We start from the raw sequence: 17,146 nt of genomic DNA on the forward strand, positions 1-17,146 counted from the left end.
TTCAACATGCACGTGGCTTTAAGTGAAGAATTGTGATCTACCGCAAGGTTACATGCTAAATTGAATTTGAGGTTAAATAAACTCTTATTGTGCAAATATTTGACCTTTCCCCTAAAGTCTCTCCATTTTGCCTGTGGGAAGGCGTGCTTTTTGTCGTCTGTTTCTCTTTTGTGAGGTTCTGCTCTGTGAACCCGCTGTTACGGATTCTTTTATTCGTCTTCCTTTGTAACGTGGTGGACCAACGCCTCCACATTATGTGCACCTGACCCTTCATTGTTTGGCTCACAGGCTGGTGCGGCCACACAAACATCCTTAAATGCGCAATCTGCACACGGCCGGTTTCTGTGATTCCGCGCGGCGTCCCTCGTCCCTTTCATGTCGCCTCCCCCCATCCCTACCGAGAGCTCACCACACCGAATCTCCACCACCCCACTCGTTCCTTTCTGTACTTCACTCTCGAGGACGCCGTCAAGAGCGGAAGCGTGGTCCGCAGCTGAGAGTCATGTAGTGACCGATTGTCGTCCCACACCGCCCTCTCGGCTGGACGCTCAACCCCCGCCGCAGCCTCTGACCGTCCGTCAAAGATAATAAGCACCTCTGTCACTGCTGTCTCCGTTGGAGTTGGCTGTAGTCATATTTCTCATCCATCCTTCTTTTGCAGCCGCGTTCTCAAAAGGCGTCTCCGATTACTGCATCACCTCTTCTTGACCCCTTACAAACAGGTAGTCTTTTTTTGCAGCTACACGTTTTGAGTCCTGGTATTCCATCAGTGATTGTCCTCACCGCGTGTACCGTTTTAATGCGTACGGATTGATATGGACAGCGCCACCCAAGCTGCCCGCGTCCCTACGCGTGCCTCGACATTGCCACGTGCACCGCCTTTTGTTGTGACTTTGTATTTGCACTGCCGCGTTCCAAAAAACAAATATATGTTTTTGAAGACAAATCTTACATCTACATGTTTCAGCTGACTTGCGTAAAGCTATTTTTGAGATAAGTTTTGAAAAGATTTCAAGACATAAGACATAATCACCGAGGCCTGTACCTAATATAGAGAGCCCAAATCTTTTTTTACTTTGTTCTGCGTTTGCACATTTCAGAAAGGCTAATCAATAATTAGATGATAGATTGGTCTTTGAAGCCTGAATCACTAATAACGCTACTAATATTAGTCAAACGTCAAGCTTATCTTTAATATATTTATCATATGCATATTTTGGACATTACAACAATAGCTGGGAAGTTGACATGATATAATATTCTTTTATTTACAAATTCATGCCCGTAGGCTAATGGTACAAACGGTAAAAAAGTAACAAGTGTCTATTCTCTACATCTAACTAAAGTATAAGTTAAACACTGAACATCATTGTGCCATTTCAAATTGTAATTTTTGCTCATCTTGACCAAGTTGGTCACTTGGGTATAGTAATTAGCATACTCTCTAAGCAGAGGAGGGGTTCCGGCTGGTTTTTGACGTGTTTTTAGGCGCTTTTATCGGGCTTTCTACTTTGTCATTTTTTTTCTGTCTCTTCAAACCAGACAACAACAAAATGACAAAGTAGAAAGCCTGACAAAAACGCCTAAAAACACGTCAGTAACCAGCCTGCTCCTCTGCTTGGAGAGTAGTTAAAGTACATCTCCTATCACTTATGTGATGCCACATAAAGATAACGCAGGTAGTCACATAAGTGTCATAAGGGTGTGAATGAAGATACTAATGCCCTTTTAAGGGGCAGTTTGAGCACATTTCCTGTCTAGTCCATTGTATGCATGATGACACTGTATTGAGATTCTTATCTCTTGATTTATTTAGTGTTTTTCAGGTAGGTAGGATTTTAGGACGATAAAAGTGGCGGTGGCGTCGCGGTGGCGTAGTAGCAGGGTGTTTGGCCCCAGAACCCAGAGATACCGGGTTCGAATCCGGGGTTCCCTGATTTGTCCCGTTGACATTGTGCCCTTGGGAAAGGCACTTTACACGACTTTCCCCACTTTACTCAGGTGAAAATGAGTGCCTAGCTTCAGTTAGGGACGTCCCTCAGATTGGACGTTAAATGGGGGTCCTGTGTTTGAGGAGAGCCACACCTCAAGCACGTTAAAGAACCCACCACACTTATCGAAAAGAGCAGGGGTCCTTCCCGGTGTGTGTGGATCATATAAATCTGTCCGGATATGCAGCTTGTAGTCTTCAGTACAATTCTGGTGTGTTACGCCTTCATGCGGTTTACAGGGTATGCAATACAAACAAACATACAAACAAACAAAAGGACATAGACTATTATTGTAAATGCAGAAATTTTTGCGGTGGTTTTATGTTCACGGTTTTTGCGGCGACCGTTTCACCGCAAACATTTTTTTCTGATACTGTAACAGTATGTGACTATAGCACTGCCGCAAACTTAAAACCACCGCGAACACTCCAATTTCACCCTAGCGCGAAATGAAAACCATGCGAACTTAAATGCATTTACAGTAAGTGATGAAAACTTGCTTGTTATGATATAAGAGAAGTGGTGTCCTTGATTCTTGACCCAGTCATGCACTGTAGTCTTCATAATTATCCTTTTTTTAAAGACCAGACCCTACAGAATATTATCAAGGAGACTATCTTTGGTATTCTTTAATTGTTTGATAACAAGACTACAGTGACTTTTAAGACAATTTTCTTTTGTATGATGTGTAACATTTTTACTTCATAGTTACCCCAGTGCTGAAAATCTACATTTGTTTACCAGTACATTTAGAGCACTACACAGTGATGTGAAAATCTCTTCCAAGCTACCGGTAGCTTGCCTATAATATCCAAGTAGATGTAGAAGGCAAAAACGTACAGTTTTTCAAGCTCCCAATTCTATGAAGCAACAGAGGCCTTAGAAAGCCACACAGAACCACAAGCTGAGAAACCTGCTTGGCGATTGGCTGCAATCCCACAGATGAGATATTGTGCCCAACTTCTTTATTCTAACATTAAATGGGAATCTTCTCAATTGTTTTGGATAGAATTTTTGTGTTAGCGTGTATGAAAATGTCCGGTCCCATTGGGCATTGTGTTCGAAGCACAAAACTTCAGCAGGGGTTAGTCATGGTAGATATATATCAAATAGTTGTGCACACAATGCCATTGTGACATGTTTAATCAATGTGACTTTTATCTGCACACCGGAATGTGTGGAGGAGTGTAGTGAATCTGTATTTCAAACATTCTTGGTAGTCAAGTATAAACTTATGGTTTTACCAGCAATGTGTTTAAACATTAGGGCTGTCCATCTCAAATTTTGTTTTCCTGTCCCACTCATTTTTTGGCAGCCCATTTTTTAAATCTTCGTTGTTAAATCTGTCATTTTAAGTGCATGAAAGTACATTTTCATAAATTTCATGTCACGAGGTTCAGATTATTGGGATGGACGGGGTGAATTTTTTTCCGTCTCAACAAGAAAATTTCCGTCCTTGGATTGATGGACGGGTCCTGGAGCTAGCCCTGGCTAAAAAATACCTTTAAACCTGGTCAACACATTAATTTGTTTCAGGGCGACGTCAACTATCGGTAAAAGAAGAAGAAGAAATATATTTTCACATTCATATGCTCTCGGTTCTCTCTCATTTGTCTCTAAAATTCCTTCAAAGGAACAAGGGACACTTCTTAATATCTGGACCAAATAACTCATCTTTGATACTCAAAAATAGCATCTTCTTTTCAATATATAACTAGAGTTCCACGACCTCATACCTTCGCCAAATGATTTTAACCTTTATGACTGACGTATCAGGAGTGATTGTCATCAATTATAAATCATACCAGTTGATCTTCTTCACCCCAAAAAAAGTATGAAGTTAACAAAGAAGGTTATGCTAACAAAGTAACATTTGTCTTGAATTATGCAAATGGGGTCCTTATTAGCATAATTTGATTCAACGATGTTCACATTCACATAACTTCCAAATGACACAAGTATGAAATTGCCATCATTTACCTGTATGGAAGTATAGTAGTTTCTCATTAATTATGCAAATTAGGCCTACTTTTGCATATTTTTAATGTATCAAATTCTTCAGTAACAAATGTCACATATGTCAATAGTCATATCATGGAACACAGTGGGTTTTTAGAATTGTCTCATTAATTATGCAAATTAGAATCTGATTTGCATAATTATCGTCCAATCATACAAAGCATCACGTAAGCTATCTACATACCAAAAATCATTACCATCCATCAAGCCCATCTTGAGTTATAGTGTTTTCTCATTAATTATGCAAATGAGGTCTTCATTTGCATAGTTGATATCTATCAATATTTCTCTCTTCTTCAGTTACATATGTCACACGTTTGAGAGTCCTATCGTGGAACAATCTCAGCCAAATTCTACAGTCCTGCTCGTCTTTACCTAGTTTCAAAAAACTTTTAAAGATAGATATCATAGAACATCCAAGTATTACTTTCTCCTGATTTGTTTGTTTTCCTTGTTTTCCACTTTTCCTTTGGTATCTGATGACAAAATAATTCATATGATTGTTATTTTTGTATAATTTTGACCTATTTCTTTATAAATTGTTATTCATTATAATACTTATTATGTTTACAACTCAAAATTTACTTTGTAGTTCCTCTTCTTTTCATGTGTTTCATTGATTTATGTTAAAATTCCAATTTCTTGTTTCGTTAGTTTTTCTTAGTTTCGATGATATATAATTTTGTAAAAATCCCATTTGAGTAGATTAGGGGAGGCCCCCGAAAAGCCGTATAGGCTTCTGGCCTCTCCTGCATGTATTCTTTACTCTATTTCTCTTTGTTTTTATATTGTATTGTACATATGCGAAGAAACAATAAACAAACAATAAACAAACAATTTGGCAGATGTATAAACTTTCCTCATTAATTATGCAAATTACATACTGATTTGCATAATAAGTATCTAATCATGTACATCATCACTCAAGCTATCTACTTACCAAAAATCATAACCATCCATCGAGCCCTTCTTGAGTTATTCCCTTTCAAAGTCTGAACCAAAACCTGATCCTGCAGTTCCAAAAAAGCCGCTAGGGGGCCAAAACCTATACCACTTACTCTCTGTCCAAAGAGCTATCTACCACTCAAAAATCAGTTCCATAGCTTGTCCAGAACACGAGATATCGAAACAGGAAGTTCCGCTGCAGTACCGTAACAAGCCGCTAGGGGGCTCAAAATCTAATCATTTCCTAGTCTCATCAAGACCTACCCACCTACCAAATATCAAGACAATCCATCCAAGCCCTCTCGAGTTATGCTGTACGTTACAAACAAACAAACACACAAACACACACACACACAAACGCTACCCTCTGCATAACCTTCTCAGCGAAGGTAATTATAAGATCAATGTAATTTATCCGGCATTGAAACAAGGTTTCTATTATCATCTGTTGAAAGAGAAGTCAGCTTAGAACATAATTCAAAGGAATGGAATCATAAATATGTTGGCTGAAAATTAAAGGCTCAGAAGTTGCCATACAATTAAGGGGAAAAGTGTGAATCGGAGCCTCTGTGAAGATCTAATATCAGTGTCACTGTATCCCTGTGGCAAAATGAATTCTTCCAAAATTGTTGGCACAAATTCTGATGTTTGTCTATCTTTTATTCCATTGTCTTTTGACCTTAAGCCAAATCCATAGGAGACAATGAAGGATCACATTAGATATTTGTCTTGTGACATAGATACTGATATTACCTTTAGGCCACACCAATTATTATCAAAAATTGGTTCAAGAAACCCACACATGTACACTCATGCACGCATACACACACATACACAAACACATGCACACAGACATGCACACACACACACATGCAAACATATGCACACAGACACATGCAAACACACACACACACACACACACACACACATATGCACATGCCCACACATGCACAAGTACTCATACTCACACACACGCACACACACACACATACACCCCCTCCCTCCCACACACACATACACCTACACACACACGCACACACACACACACATATCCCCCCCCACACACACACACATACACACACTGTGAGACAAACACACTCACACATACACACATAACATTACATACAGTAAAACTCCTGTGCAAGGATGGCGGCACTTCAGCACCAAGGACAACTCCACGTCTAGACACATATCCTTCAAACTGTCTTGCTCTTTTTGTTGTCCACCTTTAGCCTTCCACCTAGTAATCTCCCCACAACAGTGCTCTATCCCACTGCGTGGCTGGAGTGCCTAAATGGCGGACAATACTGTAAATGCATCTAAGTTCGCGTGGTTTTTATTTCGCGCTAAGGCGAAAATGGAGTGTTCACGGTGGTTTTTAAGTATGCGGCAGCGCTATAGTCAAATACTGCTACAGTATTGGACAAAAATGTTCGCGGCGGTTTTAAGTTCGCGGTGAAACGGTCGCCACGAAAACCACGAACATAAAACCACCGCGAACATTTCTGCATTTACAGTACCAGCTGTTGACACTGGTTAAGCAGGCTGCCTAATTGTCGTAGCCCCGGGCGAACGGGCCGTATAATCACCCGATAGCATCGCGGGGCAGGACTTTCCCACGCTCTCCAGCCTTGACTACTTTAAATAGACGTCTCCCGCTCATGAACACACCTGTGTATAAGAATGTCAACACTACTGCAGCTGTATGTTAATGTCACCCGTAGCAGCCGTGGTCAACGTGTCAGCACTCTTTTATCCGATTTTCTAATGGTTAACATGCCAATACATGTGTTGGAATTTCACAACCTTCTAGAAACAGTCTTTTTTGACAGATTTGAATACATAAACTGTACTGTCACCAAGTGGCATTGATAATAAGCAAAATGGAGTAAAGGACAAATACCACAAGATCCATTGATACCGAAGAGTTTTTCATTGACCGACATAACATTTTGAAGGACAAAGTTGCTAAGGTTTGACAAAACAGTTTTGACAAAAACTTGGGTAAAATATTTGTGGTCTAAGGCCACACCATTTTAATTTCTTGGTTAACAGAATTTTTAAAAAAATGCTAGATTGGAAAATCAACAGGAAGACAGCATCTCAAAGGAAAGTTTGTAATTTGGTGCACACAGTTTCAGGGAGTGAACAGGGTCAGGTGTAAGTTTTCACCCCAGCCTTCTGTTTTCATGATTTTTTTTTTGTGCTAAAATTTAAAAACAAATCTGTTAACCAAGAAATTTAATTGGTGTGGCCTAAAGGACAAATCACACAAGGTCCATTGATACCAAAGAATTTTTCATTGACCGACATAAGATTTTGAAGGACAAAGTTGCTAAGGTTTGACAAAACAGTTTTGACAAAAACTTTTGTAACATATTTGTGGTTTAAGGCCACACCATTTTAATTTCTTGGTTAACAGAATTTTTAAAAAAATGCTAGATTGGACAATTAACATGAAAACAGAATCTCAGAGGAATGTTTTTAATTTGGTGCACACAGTTTCAGGGAGTAAATAGGGTCAGGTGCAAGTTTTCACCCCAGCCTTCTGTTTTCATGATTTTTTTTTGCTAAAATTAAAAAAAAAATCCGTTAACCAAGAATTTGAATTGGTGTGGCCTAAAGGACAAATACCACAGGGTCCATTGATACCGAAGAGTTTTTCATTGACCGACATAACATTTTGAAGGACAAAGTTGCTTAGGTTTGACAAAACAGTTTTGACACAACCTTTTGTAACATGTATTTGTGGTCTACAACAAATCTCCAAAACTACAAATCTGACATGTCTGAGCTTCAAGCCCTTGAGGCATTGGAAAATCACTGGTCTGGTCTTTTTTATTCAGAGGGAAAGTCTTCTGTCTATTGTTGTCATAAGACAAGTCACAACATGTTCTCTGTCACAAAGTGTCATCACCTGTCTATTGTCGACTTGTCGAGACAGGTATGAATTACTCAAGGGTGTGGTGGGGTTACAGTAACTTGATTAAGATCATTTACTGATCTTTGTATTATCAAGACGTCATTTCATCCACTAAGTCTAGGTTCTAGAAATCTGTCACTACAAATACAGTTATTATGTAACAGAAAAATACCCCTTTTAAACTTTAGGAGAAAATACCCCTTATAAAAAGAGAGGCAGGAAGGCATTTTTTTCCTATTTCTTGTCAAATTGTCCATTCAAAATACTAAAATTGTACTTTAATTTAATTGTAAAGTACTGGAAAATTGTCTTGGTTAAGACTTAAGACATCTTTTAGGAAGTCTTGGGATACAAGCTTCTCCAAAATAAGGCCATTGTAAGATTTTGAAAAGACGAGCCTCCTTTGAAACCCACTGATGTTCAAAGTGGCGGATTTATGTAAACCCATGGATTTGATGTTACATTCAACTTAGAGGGGTGCCCTGTGAGCAATTGAAAAAGGGAACATAGTTATGTAGGTGGATATCCGCACAGGTCTGGACTTTTCATTGTAGCTGTCTGTTAATAACAAAAAAACTATCAAAACTATCGACTAACTACATCTTAAATGTCAGTTTAAGTCATATTTGATGATATTTGAGTTGAATATAAGTAGGATATTATTTTCAACTCAAATATCAGTAGGTTATCATCAAATATGACTTAAACTGACACTTAAAGTAATCTAACGTTATTCATTTCTAATCATTGTACATTTTGTTTTATTCAGTGGGCAACACTGTGATCTCCAATAAAGTTTTCTTGCATGTTTGCTGTGTTGTTATGCTAAAGTCAAGGGCACCAAGAAAATTAACAATATCTTAAAGGCAACAAATTAAAGCAATATTAGGGCCAAGAAATGGAAATAAAAAAATGCTGAAATCTTTATGGTAGTGGTATACTAACATCGTTAAGCACATTTGTGCAATAACTTCATACTTTTAGGATTTTAAAATCGCTCAAAATCGTGCCGTAGGATGATCCCCTTAGTTTTACGAGCCTACAAAAACTCCGGCTACGATTTTCAGTGAGTTCTCACATCACAGCAACATCATATTTTTGCATCATGGACGTTGCTACATTTGTATACATTGTGATATTGTAATCATGTATAGAAATTTCTAAAAAAAATTGACTTTCAAAATCCGATTTTTCGGACCCTAATATTGCTCGGGTTTCCTTTAAAAGAAAATGCTGTCAAGTATATTGATGCATGGAAATACAGATGAATAGGTAAACTTGTAAAAGAGCTTTTTTAAAGTCAGTGTTGTTAGTGCTTAGTATGTTTTGCTGGTAAAAAATTCCCCATTTTACCACCTGTTTGGTTAATGACAAATGTCTTGCATAAATCATAGGAATATTCTGAAAACATGTAAATTAGTGTAATAAGCGGAAAATTACGGTATACAATATGAGGGGGTCAGAAGTCAGGGTACTGTTTTTAATGATTTATTGTATCTATTGTGTTTTTATAGGTTTGTCATTGAAGGAAGAGACACCTGGAGGGACATGCCCAGACTTGCCCTTATATCTACCTGCCTGAGGTGCAAGGCCGATGACCTGTGATCAAAGTATGCCGTGCAGCTCTGTCTAATGGTGTCATTGCAGCATCTTTCAATGACATTTCCGTGTTGTCTTGCACGTATATCACTCAAACCGAGAGACAAAGACAATTCTTTATCAGAAGATTTTTCAAAATTATGATGCAGTTATAGTTGTAGATGGACACTATAGACTTTCAAGATTCTCACTTCTGAAGAGTACTTGTATTAGTAACGTTTCTTGCTCCTTATTCTAATGTATACACACACAATGATTTTTTTTTATCAGTATAAGATTTGAATAGATATTCTGAGTAACCATGTTAATTTTAACAATCAATATTTTGATGTGGAAATAGTTGATTGTAATAAAGAGCTGTAAATTGTGTAAATTACAACTCAATTCAAGCTTTTTCAGCCTGCTGTGTTGTTTCATAAATAAAGTTGATTGATACATGAAACCTTGCCCAAGCTGTACTGCACATTTGCTCTAGTAATGTTGGCAAGGACATTATAGAAAGCCATGGTAAGCAGGTAAGTTGGGGGAGGGGGTCACAGGGGTCTCTGAGATTATGATTTCTGTCATAGTTGGCCAGTGGGTGTGAGTTTCCTCAGAGAATAACGTAATATCCAAGCAGATCTTTTGGGGCAGAATCGTGATGTTTTCTGACCAAGCCCAAGATCGGATCACACAGCACAGGTTCTTCGCCCAGTCAGAAACCATCACGGTTCTAGGCCCAGTCAGAAACCATCACGGTTCTAGGCCCAGTCAGAAACCATCACGGTTCTAGGCCCAGTCAGAAACCATCACGGTTCTAGGCCCAGTCAGAAACCATCACGGTTCTAGGCCCAGTCAGAAACCATCACGGTTCTAGGCCCAGTCAGAAACCATCACGGTTCTAGGCCCAGTCAGAAACCATCACGGTTCTAGGCCCAGTCAGAAACCATCACGGTTCTAGGCCCAGTCAGAAACCATCACGGTTCTAGGCCCAGTCAGAAACCATCACGGTTCTAGGCCCAGTCAGAAACCATCACGGTTCTAGGCCCAGTCAGAAACCATCACGGTTCTAGGCCCAGTCAGAAACCATCACGATTCGGCCCCCATACATCTACTTGGAGATTTAAGAAGAAGGTAATAAAGATTGTACTGTATCCACGACTATTAATTTCCTCCAGTCTAGTGTCCTGTTATGGTGCACTTGTCACCTCCATGAAAAATTATGTGCGTGTGTGTGTGTGTCTGTGTGTGTGTCTGTGTGTCTATGTGTGTGTCTGTGTGTGTGTCTGTTTCTGTGTGTGTGTCTGTCTGTATGTGTCTGTGTGTGTCTGTGTGTGTGTGTCTGTTTGTGTGTCTGTGTGTGTATGTGTGTCTGTGTGTACGTGTGTGTCTTTTTGTATTCCGGATATTTGTGGTCGGCATAACTGCTAGTTGGATTGTAATGATATTTGGGATGTTCATAGGTCTTGGGAAGACATTGTGGGAAGAAACTCCTTGATGTGACTAAACAAGAACTTAGATTCAAAAGGATGAGTAGAAATAAAAAGTTACCATCCGAAATCAAAATCCTAATAATTAGAAGACGGAAATCCTACTAATATACATGAGTTGAATTATGGCATTTGCAAGTAAAATGAATGTGGAGGTATTAAAGACACCTGTTATGTTAACGTTATATCATTTAAGTATACAGCTAAGCATGGCTGGACACAAGAGTAATAATTTGGGTGTCAACGAGGATCGACTACCACAAGAAACCGCGGAACGAAAATTGTAGGGATTCGTGAGTTTTACGCCTCCGGAAATTCTTCGGACCGTCCGCCCTATAGACCTGCCCGTCGGTTTGTCTGAAGGCGGTCTGGTTAGTGTCTTAAAGGGAAGGAAGTCGACGCCCAGGATACTAGATGTCTTAATACATTATTGAAAGGCCAGTGGGAAAATACTTTGGAAGCATAGTCTGAAGATACGCATCTCCATCTAGTGTATGTAGCCTGGATGCCAGACCCCCGATCGATCTCAATTTTCATTGGGTATGCTGGCGATAGCTAGCCTCTATCAGGCTCCAGAGGCGGCTGGAAAGAGTAGAAATTGGCCGAATAGACAGAAAAACATGCAAGAGGAGTTAGTCTGCTATAGGGGTACAGTTTGTGGCATATTGGACCCTCTCTCCGTAGCCGACTCCCTTAGCATACTATTCACTCTATTTGGCCAACTTCTACTATTTTTCCAGCCATCCGCGGAGCCTGGTAGGGGCTAAGCAATAGCCTGGAGTCCAGCCTTGCTAGCTTTGGTACGCTCCCAACGTCGCTTGCCGCCAACGGAGCGGACCAATGGTAACAAGGCTAGACTCCAGGCTATGTTGGCCCTGTAGCTGGCCTCTGTGGGCCCTGGAAACAGCCTGGCATCCAGGCTACATCTACTGTCATCAGTGAAGAAAAATGCCCGTTTACTACTACGAATCGCAAAATAAAGGAAAACATTGAAATGATGTAGGAAATAAATTTTTAATTCCATTTCTTTCTTGTTGCTGTTTGCAATATACTTTAAACGTTCTGGTTTCACGTAAATATTTAGTGTATGATATTATGTTGTTGTCCACGTAGCCTTCGGCGAAAGTTCCGTTTACAACAGGACGGAAAATGCGAAGGATGTTTATGAATAGGGCGTTCTCCAAAGGACCCGGATGAGATGGGCAGGTGCGATTGGCTAGATCGATAAATCAATCAATAAAAAGGCAGGTGGAAAAGATGATGTCTGTTGATGCAAAATACGTGATGATGTGCTTGGATGTGGAGAGTATCCGGATGTGGTGACAGTGCATATCACTCATGACTCTCCCTTCAACATATCATTTGAAAGATATGAATCATAGTCGATATGAAAACGCTGACGATCCACTGTCAGTTAATAATAGCCTTCTCCATATACTAATAGGCGACTGGAAAGAGTAGAAATTGGGTAAATAGACAGGAAAACATGAAAGAGGAGTAAGTCTGCTATAGGGGTACAGTTTGCCGCTCTAGGATGGCATATTGGACCCTCTCTCCTTAGCCGACTCCCTTAGCATACTATTCACTCTATTTGGCCAATTTCTACTATTTTTCCAGCCATCCGCGGAGCCTGGTAGAGGCTGGTAGTCAGAGACTAACTGCTAGTTTGGTTTGTCACATTTGAAGCAACATGACTTACCGACTTGGCTTTTTTTTTCTGCAACAGAAGCTACTTGGGCCCTCATTCCACTAGATGGCGATCGTGCTCCGACCTAGCTGCGACATAAATTGGATTTGTATAACCCTTGACTTCATAATTGGAATTTCAATCAAAATGTAAAAGTATGACTGAGAAGTTAACATTCATCTTTTTCTCATCTTTCCGTTCCATTTCTATTTGGGAACTGTACGAACTACTTATTCTCCAAGCAGGGGTTTCGGTCGAGTAGGCGATTTTTAAAGTTTCTCTCCAACCACTCCAAGCCCCCTGAAACTTATGCTTTGAGAATACGAACTACGAACTCCTTGTTCTTCTGGGTTATTTCTCTCTCTTCAAGCAGAAGTTGGTGGGGAAGATTGTGACCATTTTAACGCATGCCCTGTTTTTTTGTGGAGAGCGGACAAAAAACGGGGCATATGATTGTAATCTTCCCCACCAACCTCTGCTTGGAGAGTATTATTTCTGGCGTCCTGTGGCCATGGTTGCGTGCTCTCGTACCATGAATACCAAAGAAAACGATGTTTTTAGTCCGTCGCGACGCTCCACCATCCAGTCGTTCTTTTGTGACCCCACAGACAACACACAACACCCACTTTTCAGGATGAGACAACCTAATTAAGGAAGACAAACTGTCCGTGTTGTTCTGGTGACGTGATTTTCTGTGGACCCCCTACCCATGGCACGAGATGAGCCATCATTTAGATGTGGTTGGGTGAATGAAGTTGTATGAAGTTGTCCCAACACCAGCCACGGTGTTGTCTGGCATGTCGACATGATAGCCGCTATAACTCCACCACATGTTGCCAAGCTTCGCCAATTTTCACGCTCGTAAAACTGATATATGCAAGAGAAACACGACACTCATAATTTCCCTCATAAAAGTAGATTCGTTAGTCTAAAAAAAGTACGAATGTTACTATTTTGTTGAGAGAGAAGTATATCATTTTTAGAATTATCATTTGTTGATAAACACTGTCACTGGGACCGTTTTAAAAGGGTTCAAGGACATCAAGAGCCCCAAAATATGTTTGGTGGTTGTGGAAATAAATTGAAAGCAAAGCACGTTGTTGTCTTCCTAAAAGTTGCTAACGTTAGACCTAAGATTCTCAAGTCTCAAAGAGCGCGAATGTTACTATTTGACTGATGGAAACATTAGTCATTTTCAGAGTTTTATTTGTTGATATAAAACTTGAAAAGAAAAGAAACAACGCATTTACACACACACACTCACAAGGACCGTTTTAAAAAGGTTCAAGAGCCCAAACATATGTTTGGTGATTGTTGAAATAAATTAAATGCAAAGCACAGTGTTGTCTTCCTAAACATTGCTAGACCTAAGATTCACTAGTCTCAAAGAGTGCGAATGTTACTACTAATAATAACATTGATAATCATTAAACATCTTTTTGTTGACATAAAACATGAAAAGAAAACTACGAACACACTCACGGGAACAAATATATGCAAAGCACGTTGCTGTCTTCCTAAACATTATAAGTCTTAAAGAGTGCGAATGTCACTACTTGGCTGATAGAGACATTGATAATTTTTAAACATCTTTTTGTTGATATAAAACATGAAAAGAAAACTACAAACGCATTCACAAACTCACAAGGACCATTTAAAAAGAGTCCAAGATTGTGGAAACAAAAATTATAGATGCAAAGCACGCGCGGTGTTGTCTTTCTAAACATTGATTGTCGGAAAACCAAGAATTAAAGTCCCCCTGTGTCCAATAACCGACGTATTGCCAACAGAAAAGGAGTACAACAATCCAAACCTCTTCTTGGCGCCCTGAAAATGTTCAAGTGAGCAGTTAAAATATTTCCGAACAAGGCAAACACTAGCTCAGCTTGAAAGGAAGTTGTTTTTATGTTATTATCTCCGCACGACACTGGAATAACGAACTGGGAAGACATTTTCACAAAACCTCACGCTGACTCTCACTTTTAGAAACTGGACGTACCGTGGGGACTAATGTACCAAATGAGAGGTTTGGGTAACTTTTCTCTAGTTGTCCGTGTCGTCAGGGCTTGGGTTAGGACAATGGGCTTTTTGAAAACTCAATACCGGCCTTTCTTTGGCAGAAGAGGAAAATTGGTCATTTTGTCTAAAACGATTGTTGTTTCGAGTAATGGGGCAGTGAAGTCGCACTGTCTGCGTATTGGGAATGTTTAGCAAGGTAGGAATTGGCACTTTAATAGTAGTCTCCAATGAGTCCAAGCAGAGGTTCGGTTCCGGCTTGTTTTTTTACATCTTTTTACGTACTCCTCTGGTGTACTTAGTATATCTGTCTATTTGGCCAATTTCTAATATTTTTCTAGCGACCTGTGGAGCCTGGTCGAGGCTAGCAAAACTTGACGACATAAAGAAAACAGGACCGAATAGAAAGCCCCAACAAAAATGCCTTAAAAGACGTCAAAAACAAACCGGAGCCGAACCTCTGCTTGGAGAGTAGGCACTAAGCCGCTAGACTTCGAGAAACACTACTTGGGCGATGCCGCTAACAGCTTGCAAATGCTTTTATAGTATAGTAGTTTCGGTCCCTTCCATTCGACATTTAGATAGCACCATAAATTCGTATTCCTTATGGAACTAGACAAACCATGTAATATAGCTTGAGCAAACTCTTTCTAAGCTCCATATGTTCATACATCTACAACCGGCGAGAAGATGTTGAACCAGTACATAGTAGTTTACATTAGTCTTTATGTAGATGTAGTAATGAGATATCACGTTTTAGTATGACTGTGTCAGTGATTGTACGTTCTTCAATATCACTATGGCCTGCACTTAGCTTGTAGGAGGATAAACGTACAGTAAAGGTCTTTCACTCATTCATCCATTGTGAGCCATTGTAAAAGTATGATAAATGTGATGCGTAGATGTCTTGCAGGAAGTCTTCTCCTTAAATTTCAAAAAGCAATCACGCACACGCACGGTCATACGTCTTACCACCTTCTTCTTAACAAAACCCCATTGTTTCTAACGTTACCACAGATATGTTCTTGATACTGACTTAGCCGCGTTGTTACCTTACTCTCCGAGCAGAGGTTGGATTTCGGCTTGTCTTGTTCGGGCTCTCTATTTTGTCACGTTCTTTTTTCATGGTGCCAACCTCAACCTCTGCAGGTAGACGGAAGCCTTGGAGCTGGCGCCATACAAAACGCCTAAAAGTCTCTACCAGACTAGCTACGCCGGCTATAGGGAGAATATTTGCCAGGGTTTCACTTGCAGGCTAGCACTGCAGATTGGACCCTCTCTCCATTGCCAACCTTAGCATACAATTCACAATACTGGCCTTAGCATACAATTCACTCTATTTGGCCAATTTCTACTATTTTCCCAGCGATCCGCGGGGCCTGGTAGAGGCTACAAAACGCCTAAAAGACGTCAAAGACAAGCCGAAACGCAACCTCTGATTGGAGACTCAGAGTACCTTTCAAAAGCCAAAGGGGTCCTGAATCGGCGCCGAATACGGCATATTCCACACGCAAGGGTACACAAGACCGGGTTGGAATGTTACAAAACTTTCGCACGTTGTCGCCCAGCCCTGTCCGACAGGCTTCCTCTTGTACATGTCACATATACACTAGGGATCTTCGGTAAACCGCCAACCAACCCTGGGTTAATGATGTCCTTTTTTTCTCCCTATGCATCGCTTGAATTCTTTTACGGGGTAGTGAGAACTGTTGGCTTCACTGTATTCTCAGAGAGAGTGCTAGGAGTTACTCTCCAAGCAGAGGAGTGGATCCGGCTGGTTTTTGACGTGTTTTTATGTGTTTTTGTCGGGATTTCTACCTTTTTTTTAATCTCACACACCCAAAAACCCATGTCAAAGTAGAAAGCCTGACAAAAACGCCTACTTTGCGCTCGACGGAAGAAAGACTTATTCAAGATAGTTTTTACCAAGGAGGTTAAAATAACCTCCTTGGTTTCTACCTTGTCTTCTCGGAGTGCTGCAAGGAGGTGAGATTATCTTCACAGCGCCAAGACGTTACCCGTGGGTGGCGCATTCTTATGGAATTTCTTCACTTATCCCCGAAATTCCTAGCGCTTCTTCCAAGGAATTTCTCCCCTGTAGTTTTTCGCACGTTGTTGCGACGCGATGTCTCGGCGACATTCAAACTCTAGACACACGCATCTCTTTAACCCCCTACCGCTACATACCCGGGAGCTAAGCCCTTTCGGCTTCTGTCGAATTTTTCACGACTGGTTCCGACATTTGGCGACCCTCGTTAGAAAAGTTCCGACGGGCGGCGAGATTAAACGAAGCCGGTGCTAGTTGTTAGACACGTGCGAAAAGTGACGCCCAGGTGCTAAATGACGGCCCCCTACACGTGTGGTCCAGGTGAAACACAATACACACCTTCCACGCACCTCACAACCATCCTAAAAATATACATTTCAAAGCCCCGGATCTACTAGTATACAGCGTGAAAATTGCTCCTTATGCAGATTGTCTTTCTTTATAACGGCA

The 17,146-nt window shown here is 40.5% G+C and overlaps 1 long non-coding RNA gene across 2 annotated transcripts in view; it reads left to right on the top strand.

Annotated features, from left to right (window-relative positions):
* LOC136443545 (uncharacterized) overlaps nucleotides 1-9,647 on the top strand; it is a 51,382-nt gene extending 41,735 nt beyond the window's left edge. For both annotated transcript variants that reach the window (XR_010757169.1, XR_010757168.1), the window contains exon 5: nucleotides 9,393-9,647. This is a non-coding gene — a long non-coding RNA (uncharacterized lncRNA). The remainder of the gene's footprint in view (nucleotides 1-9,392) is intronic.
* Nucleotides 9,648-17,146: the final 7,499 nt, after the last annotated feature.

The sequence above is a fragment of the Branchiostoma lanceolatum genome, chromosome 10, assembly GCF_035083965.1.
Source record: "Branchiostoma lanceolatum isolate klBraLanc5 chromosome 10, klBraLanc5.hap2, whole genome shotgun sequence".
NCBI lineage: Eukaryota > Metazoa > Chordata > Leptocardii > Amphioxiformes > Branchiostomatidae > Branchiostoma > Branchiostoma lanceolatum.